At 35.5% G+C, this 26,618-nt stretch overlaps 1 long non-coding RNA gene across 1 annotated transcript in view; it reads left to right on the top strand.

Annotated features, from left to right (window-relative positions):
• The window catches only part of LOC118548275 (uncharacterized), a 28,601-nt gene extending 26,972 nt beyond the window's left edge, over positions 1–1,629 (top strand). The window contains exon 3 of the long non-coding RNA XR_004923540.2: positions 1,524–1,629. This is a non-coding gene — a long non-coding RNA (uncharacterized LOC118548275). The remainder of the gene's footprint in view (positions 1–1,523) is intronic.
• The last annotated feature ends 24,989 nt before the right edge of the window (positions 1,630–26,618 follow it).

The raw sequence follows: 26,618 nt of genomic DNA, 5'->3' as shown, positions 1-26,618 counted from the left end.
TTAATAAATATTATAAAATAATCTCACTTATTTTTGTGTATTAAAAATTTTATAGCACTATAATAAGATCTGTGCTGTGAAATCACTTATTGAAATTTTTACTGAGAGACTGCTTCTTTTTCCAGTTCATCTTCTATTTCTACTTGCCTATCAAAGAACATGGTCTTCATGATCTCGTTAAGAACTAGAAGCAATGAGTATACTTCTAAGTAAAAATCTATTTTATGTGATGACATGTGTATACCATATAGAGTACTTTTGACACAATACTTAAATAAATATGGCTCAGCTCATTTATGAGAATATCAGAGTATCATTTTTTCTCATTTCTGTCATTTTAATAGTCTATAGTTTGACTAAGAATGTCTTTCTTACTTTAAAGTTATTTACCTCTTATCATAAAGTAAACCTCAGTTCTTTTTGTTTTTCTTTTTTTTTTTCTAACTGTAGTTTTTACTTTAATGTCCACCTAAAACCTTTGATTCCTCATTTACTGCTACTTCTGGCACAAAATAGTTTCTGGTCTGTTTATTCATCTTACAGTCCATTTATTACAAATAATTGCAAGCACTTGTCTGCTTCATTATATGTCTTTTAGGATAGTCAAGCTTATGCATTTGCATGATGAAATATATACCATTTTATTATAAGTGTATGTTATTATAGTTTATTTTAATTTTGTATTACACTTATAGATAGCATTATATTGACTATTAATCATTTGTATTGGTAGGTTATATTTATTCACAGGTTAAGTTTTAGGATGGAAATATAGAGGTATTATAAATAGTTGTTATAAAATGCAGCATAGCATTTGATAGAGATTAAAACACCTATCCTAGGGAATAAGTTGCTGTATGAGTCAGAGTTCTCCAGAAAAACAGAGGAGGTCAGTCTTCTGTTCTATTCAGGCTTTCAGTTGATTGAAGGAGGCCCACCCACATTATGGAGGGTAATCTGCTTTACTCAGGTCCACTGATTTAAATATCAATCTTATACAAAAAATATACTCACAGAAATATCTAGAATGTTTACCCAGTTTTCTCCATTATATCAATCATTATACTGTATTTTAATATCTGTTTCCTTCAATAGACTGCACATTTCATCAGAAACAAGGATTATATCTGACTTTTTCTTCACTCTACTCTGAGCCCTTCACACAGTGCTTGGTGTGTAGTGGGTACTCTCTATGCCACTCTGAATTACCATATTCCATTAAGCCAAAATCCTTTGATGTTGGCATTTTCTTGAAGCTTTTTACATGACCGGGTAATGACTGCTAATTAGCTGAACATGATCATAAAATACCAGAATTATAAGATGCATCCCAATTTGAAAATGCTAAAACATTTTCAAATAGGCAACCTGGAATTGATAAAATGTGGTAATTAATCACTCAAGCTCACAGATTCCAGCTATTAACTTCTGATGTGGGGTGTAAACCACAAAGATGTTAACTAACAATTATTTGAATATTTCAGTATTTTTTCTTCTGACTTTTGAAATATTTGAAATTATAGACTTACTACAAGGAGTACGTACTACCTTCTTCAATTTCTCCTAAGAAGCAGAATACCTTATTGTGAATTGCTCTTCATATTGTTGACTCCCCAAAAGGCAGCCCAGAGGCGCAACTGCCACAGAAAAGGGAGGAAATAGGAGCAAGCACTAGAGGTTAAAGAAGACAACATACACTGTGGACTGGCCTGAGGTCACTTGGAACTCTCCTCACAACTTCGGACTCTGAATACTCAATCTTTTACCTGCATCCTATTGGGCAAACGGTTTATATTTCTTTTACAATTGTGGTAGTCTCATATTTGTAAAGAAAAGTGGAACATATTCCAAATAATGTTTTGACGTGAAATATTGAGAAAAATACCAGAAACCATCGCATCTCCGTTTTTTTTAAATCTCTTCAAGTTTAGCGTGAAAAATATGGATAAAACCACTTTGAGTTGTGGAAGTTTTTATCCCCTTCTCATGGCAGTCCTCCGTAGAAAATTCTAATGCCCTTCCTACCCTTCCTCTCTCCGCCTCAAAAGGATTCCTAGGGTACGCAGTGGGAGGTTATTACTCAGAAATGCAAAAAGTTCTGAATTGTAACCTTGATTACACACACACACACACACACACACACACTCGTGCACACTGGGATATTGCCTAGTGGAATATCTTGACCTAGTTGTGGCCTCAGGTAGGGTCTGTTTCCTCTTGCCTCTCTACCTTCTGGCTTCACCCGCGCCGCCTCATGCCAGAAGCTTTATTTAACATCCAGTAAAGTCAGTTACATGTTTTTTCATCCTGTTTTCATGGATATAAGAATATTACCCAACTCTTTTTTTCAGGAAGTGAGACTGGCTTAAGTACTAAGCCTTGCATAGTGAATTTTTTTCCTATTTAAATTTAGGTATAATATACAGTATAAAATACACATATGGAGACACCCTATAACTACCATCCAAATCAAGATGTCGCTCACTTCCAGCCCCTAAAAGTTTCATCAGTGCCTCTTCCCCCCACAAAGGTGAGTATTATTCTGATTTCTGCAATGATAGATTAGTTTTATATAAAGCTATATTCATGTAAGTTGAGTCCTATACAGTATGTATTCTTTGATTCTTTAACTCAGTGTTGTCTTAAATCGATTCATGCTGTTGCATTGTAGTTGTGTTATATTGCATTGTATGAGTATACCACAATTTATCTCTCCATTTGAATGTTGATAAGCATTTTGGTTGTTTCCAGTTTTGGACTGGGAACTTTTTTGGGGGCAAAATATATATAACATAAAATGTATCATTTTGACCATTTAAGTGTACAATTCAGTGGCATTAAGTATACCCACATTGTAGTACAATCATCCCCACCATCCATCACAGAAATTTTTCCATCTTCCCAAACTAGAACTCTGTAGCTATTCAACAGTAACTCCCTATTCCCCCATCCCCCCAGTCCCTGGCAACCTCCATTCTATTTTCTGTCTTTATGAATTTGACTACTCTAGGTACATCATATAAGTAGAATCATACAATATTTGCCCTTCTGCCACTGTCTTATTTCACTTGGCATAATGTCTTCCAAGTTCATCCAGGTTGTAGCATATGTTAGAATTTCCTTCCTTTGTAAGGCTAATTAATATTCCATTGTATATTACCACATGTCATTTATCCATTCATCTGTTGATGGACACTTGGTTTCCTTCCACTTTTAGACTATTGTGAATAATGTTAATGAATGTGGATGTACTATTGTCTGGTTAAGTCTCTGCTTTCAGTTTTTTGGAGTACATACTCAGAAGAGGAATTGCTGGATCATATAGTAATTTTGTGTTTAATTTTTTTCAGGAGCTTCCAAACTATTTTCCCCAGTGGCCATACCATTTTACATTCTCACCAGTAATGCACAAGTGTTCTAATTTCTCCACATCCTTGCCAACAGTTATTATTTTCTATTTTTATTTTTATAATAGCCATCCTAATGGGTGTGAGATAGTATCTCATTACAGTTTTAGTTTGCAATTCCCTAAGAATTAATGATGATAAGTAGCTTTTCATGTGTTTATTGGCCATTCACTGATCTTCTTTGGAGAAATGTCTATTCAAGTCCTTTGCTCATTTTTTTCATAAGGTTTTTTTGTTTTTGTTTTTGTTTTTGTTTTTGTTTTTTCTTGTTGGAGCTGAAGACTTTTGGATCCCTTTCTTTCTGCAAGGAAGGGTAGAATTTTTCCTTCACTTCTGCTATATCTGTACTCATAAAAGGCAACCCACTTACGTTGGTATGTCTCGTCTCACTGCCAATCTATGACAGTATTAATCTTATTTTAAAAACAGTAATGCATTTTTAATGTTCTTTTTTTAAACGTGTTATCCATTATTGTTATATCTTTGAATCAGGGGAAGAACCATAGATTATAAACTGCAAAAAGTTGAATTAGAATTTTTTTCCACATATAGTATTTGAGGGGTTTGAAAAACGTATTTATTATGGTTACTTTAAAAGATGTTTGTATAAATAAATACTAAGGAAATAAACATCCAATACATGAATATGAATACTTCTAAGTGAACATCGTCTTACTGCTCCAGAGAGATCAGTATATGAGGAAAGATCAGTACATCTGGCAGAGATGTCCAGATGTGGAGGGTGGGGAGTGGTAAGAGATAAAGCAAACCAGCTCCACAAATACCCAAAGTGTTGTTCTGTTTTACCGAAGATCTAAAAGCTTTAGGACAAGATTTCTCAACCTCAACCTTATTGATATTTTAGATCAGATAATTCTTTATTATAAGAATGTCCAGTGCCTTGAAGGATATTTAGCAGCATCCCTGGTTTCTACCCACTAGTTTGCAGCAGTATCCTCCCAGACATGACCATCAAAAGTGGCTAAGGATATTGCCAAATGTGCCCTGAAGGTAAACTTTCCTTGGTTGAGAACCACTGCTTTAGGGCTGTGAGTGTTACTTTAGGGTGTGAAGAATATTTAGAGTGATCCCTCAATAGAGAGAAAGTGGATTCCCATGGCCAACATCACATCGCCCTGGGGTCATAAGGTAATGTAAGGTATTTAAGCCACACAGACCTTTGCTTGAATGATAGATGCCACTACGACTTTACTTAATCATGTTGCCTTTCAGGGCATAGTCATGCTGTGTAACCACTCTATATACACACGCTAAAGTACACATAGAAAGATCTAAAGAAAGTTTTCTAGAGAAAACATCTGGGCAAATTAAGTAGAATTTTCCAAATTAAGGACATGGAAGGAAGTCAGTATGGTGACAATACCTGAGAGATAAACATCATCTAGGGCAGAGGGAGATGCTTCACCCTAGAGGTAGGTTGGGAGACAATGTGGTGGTGATGGAAGTGGTAGGAAGATGCATACAGAAAGGGAATGAAGTAACATCAGAACTTCAGAAGACCTAAGTACCTTCTTACAGATGTAGCCTTACATATATAAGATTGGGGGTCATCCTACAAATAGCCTTGCCTGAAAATGTGCTGGAAAATGTTTGCCTGAGCCAAATACTTCTCATCAACCCCAGAATTATTTTTTATGCATGATATATAGTCAGGCTTGAATGAACTTCTCATCATTTCTTACCAGCCTCCCCAAGCTAGCAGAGCCTGGTCTAAGTAGATTCAAGAATTCCTAGGTATGTAACTAGAACCATGACAATTTATCCAGAAGTCATGCTAACAGGTCTTTGACCTACAATTGAATCTCAGAGAGGTTTGCTTTGAGAATTAAATAGAATTAAATGAAACAATGTAAGAAAAAGTTCATGAAAAGTAGCTTCATTATTATCATCATTACTGTTATAATATTATTGTTGTCTTTAAAGTAGCACAGTGCAAATACTTGGCATTGAGGTTACTGGTGGAAATGGGGCTCCAGCACTGACTTCTTCTGGCCTGTCTTTAGCAGTAGTCTTGTAGAAGATCAGAAATTAGGTCTTTGGTTGCCTCTAGAAGAGTATATTTAAAGGATTATTTCTGCTAAGTCTTTTAGCATGTATCCAGCAAAGAAATAATTGGAGCATAAGAAAATCTGGATAGATTAAAGGAACAGAGCAAGATTATAAAACTAAAAGAAATAGAAATATCGTTCAGATCTTTGCAAAAAAATGTTCAAGAATGTGTGTACTCTGATTAGGTTAGTGACTTCTCTTTCAATATATTCTTATGGTCACTAAATTTCTTAATGCAGATTTAAAAAAATCTTTTGAGTAGAACTAGTTTGAGAAAGTGGGGGAAGATGATTCAAGATGTCTTTACTCAGAATTTTAGTTCTGCAGTTTGGGAAATTCAAAGGATGAAACGCTGTGTAGTCACCCTTCATCTTAAATTATCATAGCCATAGTTAAAAGCACTGTGTTTACTTTGTGTAAACCAGCTAGTTAGCAGGACATGATTTGTCCTATTGTTTGAAATACTGTATGTTTACTTTGTGTAAACTGAACTAATTAACAGTAAGTCATTTGTAAGGTTTCCTCCAGAAGTTGCTGATAAATATCTAGGAAAACGATTTAACTTAATCTTCATGTATCACTTGCAAATTTTAAGATTATCTTTAGCACGTTCTTTCTCAACTGGTCACAAACTTAAAATAACAAATTGGTATAAAATCAAGGAAAGACTAAGAAATTATGACATTTCTGCATTTAATGTTAGTGAGCTATCAGAATCATAAACTAATTTTGTTAAAGTATAGATATGATTGATCCATCTTGGCAATCTATATTCCAAGAACATGGAAAAGAAGAAAATTAAGATTGCCATGTGGGAATTAAATATGAGCCGCCCAAAATGGAGTAAAGCAGAGGTATGCAAAGTCACTTAGTGTTACATAGTAGGTCCCAGGCCAAAGTAAATCTAAGAAAAAAAAAATGTGTCATTTAGAAAGAGGGTGAACAAGCTAGGACAGCTGAAAAAGTGGCGAGATGGAGAGCCTCCACTAGCTGTGTGCAGGTCATTGCTTCCCAAAGTTGGTGTGTCCTGGCCCAGTTCTTCTAGCATCTGTCCTTATGGCTAACATGTACCTACCGTGAAGGCAACTATAATCCTATGTCATCCAGTATACGATTCATTTATCTGATCCCCTTTGTTCTAACTTCATGTTCATCAAGCCCTATTTGATTATAATCTGGTATTATAAGCATGCCAGTGTGAATATATCGATTCTAGTGATAATTGTAAATAACAAATTGTGATTCTATCTTACACATTATAACATGTGAGCTTGAGAGACATAGGTTTGCTCCTAAAAGGTGTATGACCCTTCAGAGGCTGGTAGATCAAAGTTCTGATCCTGCATAGCAACACTCTAGCCTCTAATCTGTGGTGGATTCACTAAGATTAATGCCACTTGGTAACATTCCTTGACAGCTTCGGGGCGGCCTCCCTGGGTGACAGCCACCTTTCCAACTTCCTGAAAACGTTACACAGTATGTTAGCAGTTTTCATCAGAGCAATTAAATAAACAGGCATATTGATATTACTCTGAATTCATGACAACTAATTGCAATTTGGCTCCTGAGACTGCCCGATATTCTTCTATGCTTCTCTTTTCAGCTCATTCTTCCAATCTCTCAGGAAAATATCTTCCATCTTCTTCACTCCCCCACAAACATCCCTTATCAGTCACTTTCAGCAGATGACCAGCCTTCACACTCTCCAACAAAAACAGAAGGCATCAGAAATTTACTCATCTTCCCATCTCTTCATCCACAAATTTATCTTAACCTGCAGCTATTTCAGAGGAAGGGGTCTTCTATTCAGTCTCAGAGGTGCAAGTCTTTCTACCAGGGGTCACATTTATCATATGTTCTTGGTTTCATCCCAATCAGCATTTTTAGGATTTTTGTTCCATCGAGTATCCTGCCTCCTTTATATCAATCTCTGATAGTTCTACTGGGTCCTCCTTATCAACATTCAAATATGCTTTCTTTCAAATTAAAAACAAAAGAAAAAAAGAAATGAATAAATTAAACAACAAACTTACCTCTGCGCCCCATATCTCCCACCAAGCCATTTATCTGGTCTCTCTTCTTGCTTTCATAGCCAAGCTTCTCCAAAGAATTGAACTTGGATTCCATCCCTTTCCATTTCTTGCCTTCTTTTTGTGCCTTGACCCATTATATCATAACATCTCCATTAAAAGCTCACCCTCTATCGTTAACACTGACTTCAGTATTGTTCCATATAGAGAAATGTTATGTTTTTCATAACAAGGGATGCCGCACCATTTAAAACAGTGAATAAATCTCTTCTTAAGACATTCTTTCCTTCACTCCTGTGACTCTCTACTCTGCTACTCATCTGGCCCCTATTTTCAGGCTCCTTGGGGTTTTTTTCTCCCGTACCAAGATTTAGAAGAAAACCAGAGGAAATGTAGTTGAAGTCTGAACTAATGGAGATCTATTCCTAACACCAGCAACTGAGTGGAGGTTAGGGCCATTCCTGAGATGGGAAACACTAAAGGAAAAAAAAATTCTTAGGAATGGAAGGAAGAGCCCTTTACAGCGCATTTTGAACATGTTCATTTTGAGAAGCTTGTGAGACACCAAATGGAGATTTTTTTCAGGTGTATGGAAAAAAGGGATTGAAATTCAGAAAACAGAGTGGAGATGGATACATGTAAGAATTTTCTGCTGGTTGATAATGTTTGAAAGTCTGAAATTAATAACATCATCCAGGGAATGAGTACATAGTAGTGCATAGTAAGATAGCTTACTGATTCCTAGTCCCAAAATATTCCAAAATACAAAGTTTAATAGATGGTATTTAGAGCCTGGAGATGGATAAGACCACCTAGGGAAAATGTAAGTGTTCTAAAGACAAGATGCTGAAGATCAAGTCCTGGGCCCAGCAAATTTTAAAGACTGAACAAAAAAGGAGACTCCTGCAAGAGAGTGAGAGGGGGTAGCTAATGAGGTTTAAGTACATCTTGGAGATTGAAGCTTCCAGGCCAAGAGAAGGAAGTGTTTCATTTGTGGAAGGAAGGAAAGAAGGAAAGAAGGAAGGAAGGAAGGAAAGAAGGAAGGAAGGAAGGAAAGAAGGAAGGAAGGAAGGAAAGAAGGAAGGAAGGAAGGAAAGAAGGAAGGAAGGAAGGAAGGAAGGAAGGAAGAAGGGAAGGGGAGGGAGGAAAGAGAGGGAGGAAGGAGAGGGAGGAAAAGAAGGAAGGAAAGGCAGAAGGGAGAGAGGCTTGATATAGTTTGATCTGTGTCCCCAGAAAAGATATGTTGAAGTCATAATCCCTGGTACCCATGAATGTGACCTATTGGAAAAGAGAGTCTTTGCAGGTGTATCAAGTTAAGATGAGGTCATACTAGATTAGAGTGGGTAGATTAGGAGAAATTTTGGACACAGACACAGAAGGAAGGCAGCCATGTGAGGAAAGAGGCAGAAATTGGAGCTCTGATGCCACAAGCCTAAGATCTCCAAGGATTGCTCCAAAGATTGCTGGCAACCACCAAAAACTAGGGCGAGTCAAGGTAGGATACTTCTCAAGAGCCTTGAGAAGGAGTGTGACCCTGCCTACAACTTGATTTCAAACTCCCAGCCTCCAGAACTATGAGAGAATAAGTTTCTGTTGTTTTAAGACACTAAGTATGTACTAATTTGTTAGATAGAATGAAGAAACTGAGTAAGGGACAGGCGAGGCTGGGTAGGGAGAGAAAGGTAGGGGGCGATGTGACTAGGCTCATGCAGGGGCGACCTGGCACACAGAAATTCCAGATGTGGAGAAAAGCTAAAGGCAAGATATTAGCCAGAGAGAAGGGAACATAAAAAATCCACCTTGTTTGTTCTAAGTATAGATGAGATATTTTCATTATATTTACAAATCCACCTTGTTTGTCCTAAATGTTATAGACAAGATATTTACCAAGTTCCCTGGTCGGTTTTCTGTAAAAGACTGACCATAAAAGCCCTCAATGGCAACCCATTTGGGACCCCCTCTCACTCTAGAGAGCTCCTTTTCTTTCCTTTCTGTTCTCACCTTCCCTTAATAAAAACTTTCACTTCACTTCACCCTATTGTCCTTGAGATTCATTCTTCAACTCTGTGAGACAAGAACCCTGCAACACTGCAACAGAACTAATATAGCAATGGAGGAATGTCAGGTTGACATTCACAATGCAATGACATTGACATAAAATTTCTCTCTGTGTGCAGGGAGGAATACAAGCTTTTACTTAATTTCTTGCATATAATTATGTATTGTGTTTTTTGGTTACTGATTTTCTTCTAAAAACTTCAAAATTTCCTACATTTTATGTGAATTTTAAAATAGAAATTCCTGTTTTATGTCCTTGAAACAAAACTCATATTGTGAAGTAAACTATGTAAGCAACTCAGAAGAAGGAGAGCATGAACTCCGTATTCTCTAGATATGAAACACATTTTGTTTTCCTTCTGTGCATCATTCATGCTATGTTTCACAGACGTCATGAAGACCCATGCTTTTTGAAAGTGTTCAAGAAGCATTAAAAGATGAAATGATCTTATAGAAAATAACAATAATTATGACTTTCTTTGCTTTTGCCTCTCATTTTCTTCATTGAGTAGGAACTGAAATTATGTGTAGTTACAGGAATGGCTGGTCCTAAATATGAATACTAGCAAAGAAAATACTCTGATTCACTTATTGAAAGTTTAAATCAAGAGCAATAGTCATTTCCAAAGAGTAGTATGTGTTTCTGATTATAAATGAAATGCATGCCAGTTAGATGCAATTTAGAAATCCAGATAAGTACAGAGACAAAAATGATGATCATTCACAATTCCTACCACTTTAAACAAACTCTATCAACAGTGGAGTGTTAACAGTGTTTCTAATATTTTATCTATGCACATAATTTTTACCATGGTTTAGGTCATGCTGTATATTTACTTTGAAGCCCTGGTTTTCACTGATAATACGGAATTCTAAAAATTTTTCTATATCACAAAAAGATTTTTAAATCATTTTTCATGGTGGAGTAATATTCTATGGTTTAGGGCTCTCATAATTTATTTAACCACTCTATTGTAACACTTTAGGTGTTTTGTTTTGTTTTTTACATTATTAACATGTTGTGATGAACATACATAGACATTTCAGTGCCCACATATTTTACTATATCTTTAGATGTGGAATTACTGCTTCGATAGTAATAATTGTTGAATGACAAGTATATTAACATTAAAAATGAAAATCAAAAATATTTTAAAATGGCTTTTGTTTTGAGAAGCAAACAAAACATATACGTCCTAAAGTTTCCCAAGAATCAATGCTAATCATTAGCTCTGAGTAAAGAAGAATTTCTGCACAAAGAGCTAAGATACTCCCCCACCCCCATCGCAGAATGGCAAAAGAATACTCTGGAATCCACAGGCACTAACTATTAATCGAGGAAATGCCATTACACATGGAATTTCTCTAGAACATGTCATTACAATTACAATTGAAGCTGGCTCTCATTTCTCTTGCTACCAGAGTAAGCCACTCTGCTGAGATGACTAAATTATTTGTGCAAAAGGAACTGTGGATATGCTTATATAATTAAACTATGAACTTCCATAACTATTGAAGAGTGTTTTTTAATTATAATCTCTGGTGATTGCTTTGTATACCACATAAATTATTCAATTTGAAAATGCACGAACGACCCTAGACAAATCACTTGACACTTTAGTTTCCCACATGTAAAACAAGTAAGATAATAATTTGTGAGGGGCAAAAGGAAAACACGTGAAAGAATGGACTCATTTTTAAAGTTATCATTATTACCATTATAATCAAGTAACTAATGATCATAATTTGAATATTTAGAATTGCCAGTTCTTGCAAATATTATCAACTGTAACACTACTTCTAAATTGTGTTTTCTGATCTTTTTCCCCCATCTTTTTACATTAAAGAGAGAAAGTGCCAATAACATATTAGTTTTACTTCAAAGTTCATAAAATCTTTATGTGAAAAAATCACTGAAGCAATACTACAGGGATATTACATTCTGGGCTGCTGTTAATAACTCGTGAGGAATATTGGAATATTCAACAAATATAGCATATCAAATCCATAATCACTGCCAGAGGGGTTGTCAGAGTGGTTTTTTTCCCCCATCAATCTAATAAAGTTGACCCAAAAAAGCGAAATTCATAACACCACAGAATAAACTTTCCAGTCCCCTGTAAACATATTTTTTAAACAATTTAGTAGTTTGCTTCCAGTCTAAAATGATAGAATGTTTATCTGATTTTTGGAGATTTTATTTAAGATGACAAGATTTAACATAAACGGGAATCCATAAATTGAGAAATATATTTTACAGAAAACTCCGATAACTTCTGTGATTTGATTGACATAAACATAAAGAGTCTGTTATATTGGCAAATAAGCAGCTATAATGTCTCTTTTTTCAAAGAGAAGTTCTCCCAAAGTTATTGTGTCTTACTGGCAACTATTCTATTGATAGAAACTTTTTAATCTGCTACATTCCTTAGGGGGGGTTGTGCTATTAGGAAAAGGTCTTTAGTAATAAATTTGGTGAATAGTAATCCCAAACTATTCTGATTTAGAATATTCTGATTTCAAGAGTGACACAGTTTTAAAGCTTTTCCCCACTACCTTTGTCTTTTTTCCCTTTAATTTCTGTTGTTTTTGTCATCTCTACTATTTTTTCCATTCTGTAATCTGGATATTTACTTCATGACAGCTAATCTTCTAAACTAAAAGTTTTAAACAAAATCTTTTAAACCAAAGCTTGTAATTTTCTCATTTGATTTGCTTTAATCACAACTGTACATGGCCCACATTAATTTTACCCTTATGAGTCTGACTTCTTTCAGCTATCATATGAACAAAGTCGCATGTTGTGTATCTGACTGTTTATAAATGAAAAAAAAAAAAAGATTCTACTCAGTTCCTCTTCTCATCTTTCCCACCCATTATTGTTACTGCCTTCAAGCAAGCAAATCAGTGGAAACCTTTGATCATTTTTCTTTCATCTCACTTGGCTAAATTTACTTTCCCCTTCAGGAAACTTCTGAAATTTATCCCTTTCTCCATAAAGCTATTGCTGGGAAAACCTCACATATATTTTAATGTTACCATTTTGGTTCTTGCAAATTTCTCCTTCATGATATATATCTTACCAAACCTCAGAATGGATAAAGTATCTATGTAAAAGTAGTTTTTTTTCCATTAAAGGAATCATTTAATTCATTCTTTCAGTCTTTCAGATTGTGTAGCTATTATATTTTTTTCATTCTTAAATTGTTTTTAATTGTACTCTTACCATTTGTTTTTTCTAATCAATTTCTTTGTTGGTTTTGTTTTTCACTCAATATGTATCTCGTTACTTTTTTCATACCTACTTATTCCTGCTGTTAAAAAAATGAAGACAATTTGGGTGGTACAAATAAACTTTATTTAACACTTCATGAGGTAGGACAGTCTTTCTTCAGAAAACTGCCAGATGGGGCCAAGGTAAGAAGCTTTAATAAGGGGGCACCTGGGTGGCTCAGTCGTTGTGTCTGCCTTCAGCTCAGGTCATGGTTCCAGGGTCCTGGGATCGAACCCCACATTGGGCTCCCTGCTCGGTGGGAAGCCTGCTTCTTCCTCTCCCACTCCCCCTGCTTGTGTTCCCTCTCTCGGTCAAATAAATAAAATCTTTAAAAAAAAATTAGCTTTTATAAAATGAAGAATAATGAACAAGGAAGAAGCAAATAGAAAATATCTGATTGACTAGAGCCATAGAGTCAACCTTGTTTGGGGTGAGAAGGAACAAGGAAATAAGTATAGAGCCCAGAGTTGGCTTGGGGTTTGGGGTTGGCTGACTGAATATGCTACATTTCTGATCAGGTGAAGCATTTACAGAAGTACAAAAGTTATCTAAGTGGCTGACATGGCACCCTGGGCAGCTTCATCTCAGGCCCCAAAATTTTTTTCAACACTACGGAAGTACATTCTAAATTAAAGAAACCTGATAAATTTTCCCTACTAATTTTTGTCACCAAATAATCAATAATTCATCAAAATGTGGACAGCAACAGTCCAGATAATTAATTAATTAATTAGTTAATTACTTTATTTATTTTTAAATTTTTTATTGACATATAAGGTATTTTTTAGGGGTACAGGTCTGTGATTCATCAGTCTTACACAATTCACAGTGCTTACCATAGTACATGCCCTCCCCAATGTCCGTCACCCAGCCACCTCATCCCTTTGATCCCAGTCCCCTCCAGCAAACCTCAGTTTGTTTCCTGAGGTTAAGAGACTCTTATGGTTTGTCTCTGTCTCCCTCTTTGATTTCATCTTGTTTCCTTTTTCCCTTCCTTCCCCTATGATCCTCTGTCTTGTTTCTCAAAATCCTCATATCAGTGAGATCATAATACTTATCTTTCTCTGATTGACTTATTTCTCTTAACATAATACCCTCTAGTTCCATCCACATCATTGCAAATGGCAAGATTTCATTTTTTTGATGGCTGCATAATATTCCATTGTATATATACACCACATCTTCTTTATCCATTCATCCAGATAATTTATTGAAGTCCAAGTATTTTAGTTGCTTTTAAGAAAATTGGAATTTTTTTAGCTTAATGTTTGGTTTTAAAACTCTGACACCACACTCTATTCTCTGCTATCTTTGTCCTAACACCCACCTATGAAGGTTCTCTTAATCTTTGACTGAGTTGCATATTCTAAAATTTGCTTTTTTATTCAGTTAGTCTTTTTGAACACAAGAATGTTCTTCCCCACAGAAATGATTTTTTTAGAAGAATTTATTTATTTATTTGACAGAGAGAGAGAGAGTGCAAGAGCACAAGCAGGGGAAGTGGCAGAAGCAGGCTCCGTGCTTAAGAAGAAGCCTGATGCAGGGTTCAATCCCAGAATCCCAGGATCATGACCTGAGCCAAAGGCAGACACTGAGTCACCCAGGTGCCCCTCCACAGAAATGATATTTAGAAAGAATCCTTGTAATCCTATCCTAAAGTGGACCCCCCAAATTCTTATTTCATCCACAATGTAGCTAAGCAATGGTACCAGTACTACAGTTGTGCCTAATTTTTTGACATTAATTTTCAGAGAAAGTATATTTCTTTAGTTTCAATCTATCTGTATGCAAGAATCCATCTTCACTTACTATGACTTTGTTGATGAGACTGTCCTTGTTTCATTACTGGCTGGGTGGTCCTGAGCAAGTACTTAACTGCACAATGGCAATAAGGATAGTACCATCCTCAATGAAATATTACCAAACCAAATCCAATAATAGGTTAAAAAATCATTCACCACGATCAGGTGGGACTTATTCCTGGGATGCAAGGGTGGTTCAATATTCACAAGTCAATCAACATAATACATCACATCAACAAGAGAAGGGAGAAAAACCATATGATCATTTCAATAGATGCACAAAAAGCATTTGACAAAGTACAACATCCATTCATGATAAAAACCCTCAACAAAGTCGGTTTAGAAGGAACATACCTCAACATAATAAAGGCCATATATGAAAACCCCACAGTTAACATCTTGCTCAATGGTAAAAAACTGAGAACCTGTCCCCTAAGATCAGGAACAATATAAGGATGTCCACTCTCATTACTTGTATTCAACGTTGTACTGGAAGTCCTAGCCACAGCCATAAAACAAGAAAAAGAAATAAAAGATATCCACATTGGTAAGAAGAAGTAAAACTTTCACTATTTGCAGATGACATGATACTGTATGTAGAAAACCCTGAAGACTCCACCAAAAACTTCTAGAACTGATAAATGAATTCATGAAAGTTACAGGATACAAAATCAATATACAGAAATTTGTTGCATTTCTATACACTAATAATGAAGTAGTAGAAAGATAAATTAAGAAAATAATCCCATTTACAATTACATGAAAAAATAGAATACCTAGGAATAAACTTAGCCAAGGAGGTGAAAGACCTGTACTCTGAAAACTATAAAACATGGTGAAAGAAATTGAAGATGACACAAACAAATGTAAAGACATTCCATGTTCATGAATTGGACGAACAAATGTTAAAATGTCCATATTACCCAAAGCAATCTACAGATTCAATGCAATCTCTATCCAAATATCAACAGCATTTTTCCCAGATCTAGAAAAAATAATCCTAAATTTGTATGAAATCATGAAAGACCCTGAATAGCCAAAGCCATCTTGAAAAAGAACAAAGCTGGAGGCATCACAATCCCAGATTTCAAGTTACACTACAAAGCTGTAATAATCAAAACAGTATGGTACTGGCACAAAAATAGACACATAGAGCAACAGAACAGAACAGAGAGCCCAGAAATAAACCCATGGTTATATGGTCAATTAATCTTCAATTAAGGAGACAAGAATGTACAGTGGGAAAAAGACAGTCTCTTCAACAAATGGTGCTGGACATGCAAAAGAATAAAATTGGACCACTTTCTTACATCAAACACAAAAGAAACTCAAAATGGATTAAGAACCTAATGTGAGACCAGATACCATAAAAATCCTAGAAGAGAGCAGAGGCAGTAATTTCTCTGACATCAGCCATAGCAACATTTTTCTAGATATGTCTCCTGAAGCAAGGGAAACAAAAGCAAAAATAAACTATTGGGACTGCATCAAAATAAAAAGCTTCTGCACAGCAAAGAAAATAATCAACAAAACTAAAAGAGAACTTACTGAATGGAAGAAGATATTTGCAAATGACACATCTGTTAAAGGGTGAGTATCCAAAATATGTAAAGAACTTACACAACACAACACCCAAAAAACAAATAATCTACTTAAAAATGGGCAGAAGATGTGAACAGACATTCCAAAGAAGACATATAAATGGCCAACAGACAAATGTAAAGATGCTTAACATCACTCATTATCATGGAAATGCAAATCAAAACCACCTCATACCTATCAGAATGGCTAAAATCAACAACACAAGAAACAAGTGTTGACAAGGATGTGAATGAAAAGGAACCCTCATGCACTGATGGTGGGAATGCAAACCTATGTAGCCACTGTGGAAGACAGTATGGAGGTTCCTCAAATAATTAAAAATAGAATTACCATATGATCCAGTAATTCCACTACTGGGTCTTTACCTAAAGAATATGAACACTAATTCAAAACATAGATGCACCCCTATGTTGATTGCAGCATTATTTACAATAGCCAAATTATGGAAGCAGCCCAAGTGTCCATCAATAGATGAATGGATAAAAAAGAAGTGGTATATGTATACAATGGAATATTAGCCATAAAAAAGAATGAAATCTTGCCATTTGCAACAACATGGATCGACCCAGAGGGTATAATGCTAAGTGATATAAGTTAGTCGGAGAGGACAAATACCATATGATTTCACTCATATGTGGAATTTAAGAAACAAAACAAAGAAAAAAAGGAGACAAACCTAAAAACAGACTCTTAACTAGAGAGAACAAATTGATGGTTACCAGAGAGGAGGTTGGTGGGGGTTGGGTGAAATAGGAGAAAGAGATTAAGAGTACATTTATTGTGATGAGCACTGAGTAATGTATAGAATTGTTGAATCACTATATTGTATACTTGAAACTAATATAGCCCTATATTTTAACTATACTGGATTTAAAATTTAAAAAAAGAAAGAAAAAGAATAATACCTATTTAATAAGATTGTTGTGAAAATTAAATGAGAGAATCTATGCATAGAGCTAACCACAGATGCCCGAAGAGGTTTCTGAAGGCATTTGGGAAAGTTCTTCCTTAACCTTACATGAAAAGAAGTAAACTTTTTCCTAGCCAGTCTTGAACAAGAAACTATGTAGCCCCAATTGTTTATGACAGCTGGTTGATAACCAGATGCTCTGGCTGAAGCTGACACTAGGGAGAGGTGAATGGAGAGATAGAAAGAATCTGGTTCCCTCAAGACATTGCTCAGCTGCTACATCAAACAATTCTGAAATCTACTCTAGTTATGAACCTCCTGTTACGTGATTTGTTCTTATTTTTTAAGACAGTTTGAGTTGAGGTTGCTGTTTTTCTCAAATGAACACATTTAACTAAGCAAATTTGGTGATTAGAGAATTCATGAGGAACAGAAGTGCCACAGGCTACAGGGGCAAAGGGCAGAGAGAGTCCAAGTCAAAAGTGAGCCCCATAGATACCTGGATTACCCAGGTCCGGGGACGGCTGGAAGCCAATGCAACCCAACTCTTGGAGCTAGCCCAGTGAGTCTCGGGAGGCATATTGAAGTGCTTCAAAAAATAAAATCAGAAATACAGTAACAAAGATATATTATTTTAGTAAAGTATTCTAAGCCTAACATAGTCTATGGTTCTTAAGAGCTATTGGTGGGACTAGGGAGGAATGGTGTGGGGACTGGTTTTTCCTTGTTCTTATAAATGACAAATCTTTATTGCTAGGAGTTAATAATGGACAGAAAAGTAAATAGATGAAGATTGGGGCACAATATAACAGAAAATTATTGTTATAATTTTAGTGCATGAAGCTCTGTATTTATAGGTTTATCAATAAGACGGGAATGGACATTAACTTCAAAGAATAAACGTTCCTTAATCTTAAAATAATTAGATACTGGTCTTTATGCTAGCGAATGACAAGGTTATTCTCTCTTTAATATATTTGTTTTTGCAATGTCTTTATTAGCAAAATAAAATTTTGAAAATCCACAGGGCTTAAAATCAATAGACCTTTAGAAAATGTATTAAATATTTATTAAGCTACATACCTTTCTTGGAATATACACAAGGAAGGGTCATAATTGTATCATTGCCTGTTGGCCTGACAGTTTACACCTCTTGAGCTAGGTAGCTTTTTAGAGTCTTTTCACCTCAAAGCATATTAGTTTGAATATTGGTGGCATGGTTAAATAAGGTGGATTATCCTGAATAATGCCTAGAAAGCTAGGTTATTATTGCACCATTTAAAAATCGATAGAATTTTTTTTTTTTTTTTGCATTTTGTGACAAGAAATAAAAGATTGTATAATTTTTTGTTAAGACCATACCCTTTATTACTGATATTATTAACAGGGCTAGTGTTTATTCTCTTATCCTAAAGCTGTGGACCAAATATATTCACCCTAGTGCTTTACTTTTAGGATAACCCATACCCCTACCTAATGTTCATTCAGGACAAGATTTGGATGATTATGAACACTGTTCCAGGTTATTTCTGAGTTGCTCTATTTTTTATAGCTTCCCCTGGCTCCTCTCTGCTGCACCTCCTAGTCATGCCTTTGGTCATTTACCTTCCAGAGCTCTGACCCTTACTTTGAGTCCGAGGACTTGCTTGCATACTCACCTCTCCAGCATTTTTGGTTTCTGGTAAAATCAGATAGGTCCTCTATGTGGTTCAGACACATTCAGGCTATTAGGGGGTCCAAAAGGGAGAATTAGTTATAATCTGCTGAGGGCAAGTAATCTATACCCATCCTTCATTATTTAGCATAATTACTTCCAAAATTTGGTTAAAAGCCTAAGTTCCTATAATGATTTTAATTCCTACTATCATTAATTTTGAAATAGCAGTTTTTTTATTGATGGAAAATAAGCTTAAGAAATAGACTGGTAACAGATTAATAAGTGTTTATGATTATGTGCTATAGATGGCTAAAAACTGGTAAATATATTAATTACATGTCAAAACTCCAAAGAAATATTCATTGGATTGTATAGTTTGCCATTTTGCTGGTAGTTCTGAGATTGTAAGTAAGGGGTACTGACTGCTTTTGAGAGACATTTTCCCCTCACTAAATAAGGGTACTATTTGGAAAAAACAATGGGTTTCAGTGCATGGACATGGGATATGAAAATATAGGGCAGAGTTATACATCAGATTAGTGCTAGGAATAAAAGCAACATGGGCTAGAATTTGGTATTATGCACCTGGAACATGACTGGTTTGACTTGGTGTATCTAAAGCAAAGTCTGGAAGGTTTGAGGTATTGAGGAATGAACTCTTTAAAGAAATGAACATCTTTTTTTCCTTCACTTACTATATCTAACATAGATACGTTAAGCTTATAGCTATTTGTTGAATCAGTGAATAAAAAGGATTATAAAGTGAGGATCAAAAGAGCCAAATGACTGTGGGGCAATAGAACTGGCAAAAAAACAAAAACAAGCAAGCAAGCAAGCCTTGTTTTCAGACTCCAATTTAGGGTCATGTCTATTAGAACACTATGAGCTGCTTACACCCAAGCGTGTCTTTGGTAAAAAGATAATAGACATATGCACTGATGTTCTAACAAATCAAATATATTTCTATTATAAGGAGACAGGAAACACTTGCCAGCGAAAAATCATATGACCTAATTCAAAATTTTAATGTCTTTCTTTTCACTTTCAAGTTTCTCTTTTCTGCTCCTGCTCAAAAGTAGCCAGACTCCCTACAAAGTATGCAACATTTTTGGTAACTATATTCAAGGCCTTTGCTACATTGAGCAGATTTGATTCTCCTTTATCTTTCCTGGAGCTGAGCCAGTGGTAATAGTATATTCTACTCTGAAAAGAAAAAAAATTCAAAATCATTGGATAATAAAACCATTATCCAAACCATTAATTATTAAAAATTCAGGAACATTAAATTATCTCAGCAATTCTGTTTATTTCTTTTAGAAAATGTCTCCTAAGATTAATACTTTCTGAATGATTTTTCCCTTGTATCCTGGGTTTTCTTTTCTAAATGTAATGAATAACTTTGTGTGAGTCTTTTCACTTTTACTGTAACAAGGCTGCCAAATAGCCAAATAGAATTGATTCAAACAGAAATGCATTCTTTTGCTTACATTCCTATTTTGAAGAGAGAATATTGTGTGAAAAAAGTGCATTTTCTATTAAGATTTCTTTCTTTTTCTTTTTTTTGTAAGCTTTCTTTTGATAAGCCAGTATGAACATGTGTTGGGAATGGAAACTCATATCAAAAAAGCAGCCTATCTGCTGCTTGATTATTAAATTTATTAGAATTTGTAACATGCTTATAACAATGCCTGATAACAGAGCATGGGCTCTGTATGGATTTGAAAACAAACAATATAGACACAGTAGCAGAATCATGGATATAATGGTAATGAGAGACCTAAATCCTAGGAAAGAACCATAAATTTCCAAATTTGTGATATACTAATTACATGAGAAAATGTTATTTTTCTTACTTTTGATTTGATTCTGGAGGCAATAAATAACAGTTTACTACATAATGTTATTTATTTTTACTTCCTTTTATATAGGTATTTTTATTATTTTATCTTTTAATTTTTAGCAAACATTATGTCTCTGAATTCTGTTCCAAAAGGAAAGGATGCCTTGGCTCCCCTATTGATGTTACCAGGAGCTCCTTTCCTCAGTCAGTCATTAATAGGGACCCTAAGGACTAGTAGTTCTCGGAAGTTAGTCTGTGTAAGAACCACACGAGGCGGGAGCACTTCTTAAAATGTAGGTTCCCAGGTCCAGCCTCTGAGATTTTGATTCAGGAGGCCCAAGATGGGTCCTGGGATATGCTTGTTTGACAAGTCTGTCAGGTGTTCCCAATACAGGGGGTTTTTAACAGCTCGGAACATGATTGCCATCTTCCTTTTACAGAAGAAGCAATATGGAAACCTGGTGAGGTTAAATTACATGATTGAAAGTAACACAGATAATTGTTTAAAAGCTAAAATAATGCATGCTCGGTGCACCTGACATTCTTTGCAAAATTAGAACTTTATTTAGAAGTTCATTGCTCTTGACAAGACAGGGGTTAATATGGGTCCGGTTTTAAAACTTCCCCAAACAGCCTCTCACCCTTAAATAAGACACCATCTTTATTCTTAACTATTCTTCAATCATCTCTAGTTATTCTGAACCTCGTTCTGTGTATTTCAGTTTAGTTTAGCAAATATTTACTAACCACCTACAATGTACAAGGCACAATCCTAAAGCATACTTATTTTGTGTTCTCTACAATATAATGGCAACATTTTTCTTTGACTATTTATATTTTGTCTTAATTTACAGCTCAAAGCAAATGAAAGAATTATAGCTTATCAAATTTGATGTTAAAACATGACTATTTAATCATATTTCATATTTAACAATCTGTACTTTTAGATTGATTCAGTAAATTAATTAGCTACTTAGCCAATATAAAACCTTAATGTATTATGAATTTTTAATATAGCAATTTTTCCGTTCATTGTTATAATATGCTTCTGGCAATAATTTTCGAAGTACAAAACGCTTGTACCTAATTTTCTCTTCTGTTGTTCTGTCCTAAATTTAGAAATAATATTTCAAATCCAAAATTCTAAAATAAGTTAAGCTTGTGGACATGGTAAACAAAAATCACAATCCAATGTATTGCCCAGAAAAAAAAAGTTGAATACAGAATCATAGATAGTCTAAAATTCAGATGATACTACCTACTTTCCCCACTAATACACATACATTCACCCTGACATATTCACATACTACTGATGGCGCTAATGGACAAGCACCACAATCACTCTGTAGGAGTCTTGAGTGTAGTAGGGATATTAATATGTCTTATTTATCTGTTAATGGTAGTTAACATGTTGGACATTTTCTGTGTGCCAGACACTTTGCTATATGCTTCAAGTGAATTATTCTCATAACTTTCACAATAACCCTATTAGCACTTCATTTTATAGATATGAAAAGACTTGGAGAGGTTAAGTTTTCCAAGACAGCATAGCCAGTGAGTGGCAAAATAGGCATTTGTGTTGAAGTTGTCTGACTAGAATTCGCAGGTTTACTACAATGCTGAAGACTTCAGTACCTCTGAAACTCTTAACTCACTTGGCGGGGGCGGGCAGTGAGTAATTAATTGGGTGGAAGATATATGTGCCTCGACCTTAAAACAGGCTTGGAGTTCAAACAGGGTTTGCTATACTTTCCTTACTGTTCTTACAAAGCATGTCTGTCTTATTACTCATATTCTAAAGACATCTGGACAAGAGTTAATATAATCAACAAAAAAATAAACTAGTTCTGAATATCACAGCTTACCGGCCTCTTCAACCTCCACTGCTATTTCTTATTGTTGTTTATAAAAAACCCGAGTGACTTTTTTACTTTTTATCAGGACTCACTCACTACATTTACTTCATCAAAATATTTCAAATGGAAATTAGATGTTTTAAAAGAAAAGAACACCTATTTGGAGCAACACATTAAAATATTAATACTTGCACAGATTTGATTTTAAAAGTAGTTTCCAGAATATTCTTACTCCTTAAGTCTAAAACACATGCATAAATATTTCAGTGAACATTTTCCTGTTTCTTATTCCTCTCTTCTATAGAGATGCTGAAGTAAAGCTGTGCACAGGGCTCACAGCCAAGGCCAATACACCATGCCACTCAAAACTGGAAAAGATCATCGTGGATGTCTTTTAATAATGCACGGAGACTTAGTAACTCTATGAAGGGTTAGGACAGGAACAATTTGTAAATGAAGTTTTAGCTTTTTCAAATACGTTTTCACATTGTCGCTGCATCTGTTCCATTAATAGGCCCTATCAAACCGAAGAACAAACAAAAGGAGAGGATTTGCTTGAGGATGGATTTAAAAGCAAGAGCAGGGGACGCCTGGGTGGCTCAGTCAGTTAAGCATCTGCCTTTGGCTCAGGTCATGATCTCAGGGTCCTGGGATCGAGCCCCACATCGGGCTCCTGGCTCAGCGGGGAGCCTGCTTCTTCCTCTCCCTCTGCCTCTCCCCCTGCTCATGCTCTCTCTTTCTCTCTGTATCTCTGTGTCTCAAATGAATAAATAAAATCTTTAAAAAATAAAAAAATAATAAAAGCAAGAGCAGGAAAAGGATGAAGACAATAAGCTTCTGATGAGTTTACCATGAAGGCAAACACCTCCAGCTGGGATATTAAAATTTGTTTATCTGGATGAGGCATTAGATAGTATAAAAAGCAATGTTCAATAGGGTAGCATTTCTAAAAGATAATCAAATAGTGAAATCATTGAGGACAAAGAGCTTTAGTTATCTCAAGATACAGTATCAGATCTTCAGTTTTAACCCTTAAAATGAATTATTATTCATGAACAAAAGCTACTGATTTTCAGCCTAAGGAGAACATCTTGAAAGGACAGGTAAGAATTAGAATAAATAAGCATACTATAATTTCTGATGAGCATACAAGTCCCCAAAGGTCTGTTCACAATAAATAATTGGAGACAATTTTCTAGCAGGGAACTAACTAGTAGGTAAGAAAATGAACATTCAGATGTTATTAATCTACCAGCATAACTCAGTTTATTTTAATAACATATATCAGGGATACGAATTGGGAAGTGTTGGAACTTTTTTGGTTTGTTTCAAAGAGATAACAATTTAAAATTACCGGTAGATACACTTTGATACAAAACCAGGTACACCAGACCCCGTGAGGATCTGGGACTGGGTACTTTCTCCCACTTTCTTCCCTGTTTATCTTCCCTTGGCATAACTTTACGTGTCTTATCAGAATTCACTTTTGACATTGTTGCTTCTAAAAAGCCCTCATAACTCCCTCCCCCCAACTGAGCTTGGTGTCCATTCCCGTGCTTCCCATCGCACCTAGTGTTGGCCCCACTAAACACATGCTACCCTTTGGTGCTTGTTAACTGTGTTCCCCAAGAGACTGTGAGTTCCCCAATGGCAATTTCTTCATTGTTTGCCCAATGTTTTGCATGGCACCTCATAGGTGTTCAGTTTTCCGGTATGGGTCACCAAGAACTGAATACAGGGTTTTCAGTCTCTCTGAGGCCCCATGGCACAACAGTTTTATGTTATATATTCCAGGAACAACTAAGGCAGCCTGAATTTTTTTAAATTTTATTTTATTACATTATGTTAATCACCATACATTAATTAGTTTTTGATGTAGTGTTCCATGATTCATTGTTTGCATATAACACCCAGTGCTCCATTCAGTACATGCCCTCTTTAATACCCATCACCAGGCTAACCCATCCCCCCACCCCCATCCCTCTAGAACCCTCAGTTTGTTTCTCAGAGTCCATAGTCTCTCATGGTTCGTCTCCCGCTCTGATTCCACCCCCCTTCATTTTTCCCTTTCTACTATCTTCTTTTTTTTTTTTTTAACATATAATGTATTATTTGTTTCAGAGGTACAAGGTCTGTGATTCATCAGTCTTACACAATTCGCAGCGCTCACCATAGCACACATCCTCCCCAATGTCTATCACCCAGTCACCCCATCCCTCCCACCCCCCACCACTCCAGCAACCCTCAGTTTGTTTCCTGAGATTAAGAATTCCTCATATCAGTGAGATCATATGATACATGTGTTTCTCTGATTGACTTATTTCACTTAGCATAATACCCTCTAGTTCCATCCATGTTGTTGCAAATGGCAAGATTTCATTCCTTTTGATGGCTGCATAATATTCCATTATATATATATACACCACATCTTCTTTATCCATTCATCTGTTGATGGACATCAGTGCAAGCTGGTGCAGCCACTCTGGAAAACAGTATGGAGGTTCCTCAAAAAGTTGAAAATAGAGTTACCGTATGACCCAGCAATTGCACTACTGGGTATTTACCCCAAGGATACAAATGTAGTGATCTGAAGGGGTACATGCACCCCAATGTTTATAGCAGCAATGTCCACAATAGCCAAACTATGGAAAGAGGCAGCCTGATTCTTAGAAGCAATATACCAGAATACTTCAAGATCAGTAATTCATTAATTCTTAAATTCTACTCACATTTTACATTATATATTTATCATTTTTTCTTGTAATAAGGTCATATGTGACTTATTTTTTTTAAAACAGGGATTGTAGAAACTTTTTTCCTAGAAAAATAGTGGGAAATGTAGAGGCTATGCACAAGGATAGACAACTTCAGAAATTTGAAGCAGATTGAAAATTACTAATATGGTCTGAGGCGCAATTAGAATTTCAGGGCAGAGTGAAATTTCTGAGGTCATCTTGCCCGAATCCTTTATTTTACAGAGATGTAAAATGATTTTCCCTGGGTCACAGTGCAATAAATAGCAGAATATAGATTGAATCCCACGTGCTCTGACTCTAAATCCAATGTCTTTTCCAGGATATCACAGACTCCTCAACAGTGAAAATAGAAACTGCATGTTTCTGGCTCCAAGTTAACAACCAGAACAACATATGTTTATTGCTTTGAATAATGTAAATGAAGAAAACATCTGTTGCCATTTGTGATGCAAATTCCTTCCACTGTAATAAAGCCGTACCACTAGAATCAAATGAATAAGTCTTTACATAAGATCATTTAGAAGAGGGTATATAAATGAATATGGTCCAACTACTAGAATATATAGGGATACAGTTTTAGGGTACTGTTAGTTTCGAAAGTCACCTAATCTCAGGGTGTGAATGTGTGTGTGTGTGTGTGCTTGTGTGTGCCTGTGTATTTGTTGGGGGTGAGGGAGGTGGAGGGGCATTTGCTTCTGCTGGAAAAAATAAACCCAAAGCCAGAACTCAGAGAAGTAAAGGGGTGTCAGAAATGGGTTGGACCTTTGGTTTTGCTACTTAAAATGCCTAGGTGACTTTGGGTATGTTACTTAACTTCTGTGATTTGTTAATGGAGGGCAAATAAAATAAGAATACCTCTTTCATAGAATTATTGAGAAGAGGTATGTGAGATCCTTAGCAAAGAGTAAGGCATCAATAAACAATAGCTACTGTTGTTACTTGTGATTGTATTCATATTTCAGATTTACAGCTTAAACAGCCTTGGTTGAAGTTTCTACCCAAATAAATACTTAACAATGAAGCAGAAAATAATATGTATAATTTGTCTTCAACACATAATAACTTTTTAGATTCTTTTCTTCCTCTTCTCTTGGGCTATATGTCAAATAAAAACCTTGATACTGCTCGTTATCCAAACTTCTTTCTGAATTAAAACTGGATTTTAGATAATCTTAACAGAGCTCTTTAAAATTTATATTTTGAGGACACAAGAAAGAAGGTCATTTGGAGTGGTTGTGATATTTTTTCAATTTTTACTGCACCGTTCTATAATAAACCTTATTTGGAAGAGATGTGCTCAAAGGCAATGGTTTTCTATGTGACTCAGGAGGCACAATGCATAGGCAAGTGGTTGGG

Source organism: Halichoerus grypus, chromosome 9 (genome assembly GCF_964656455.1).
Source record: "Halichoerus grypus chromosome 9, mHalGry1.hap1.1, whole genome shotgun sequence".
Lineage (NCBI taxonomy): Eukaryota > Metazoa > Chordata > Mammalia > Carnivora > Phocidae > Halichoerus > Halichoerus grypus.
Note: the sequence above shows the minus strand (reverse complement) of the source record. Positions and strands in the feature narration are given on the sequence as shown.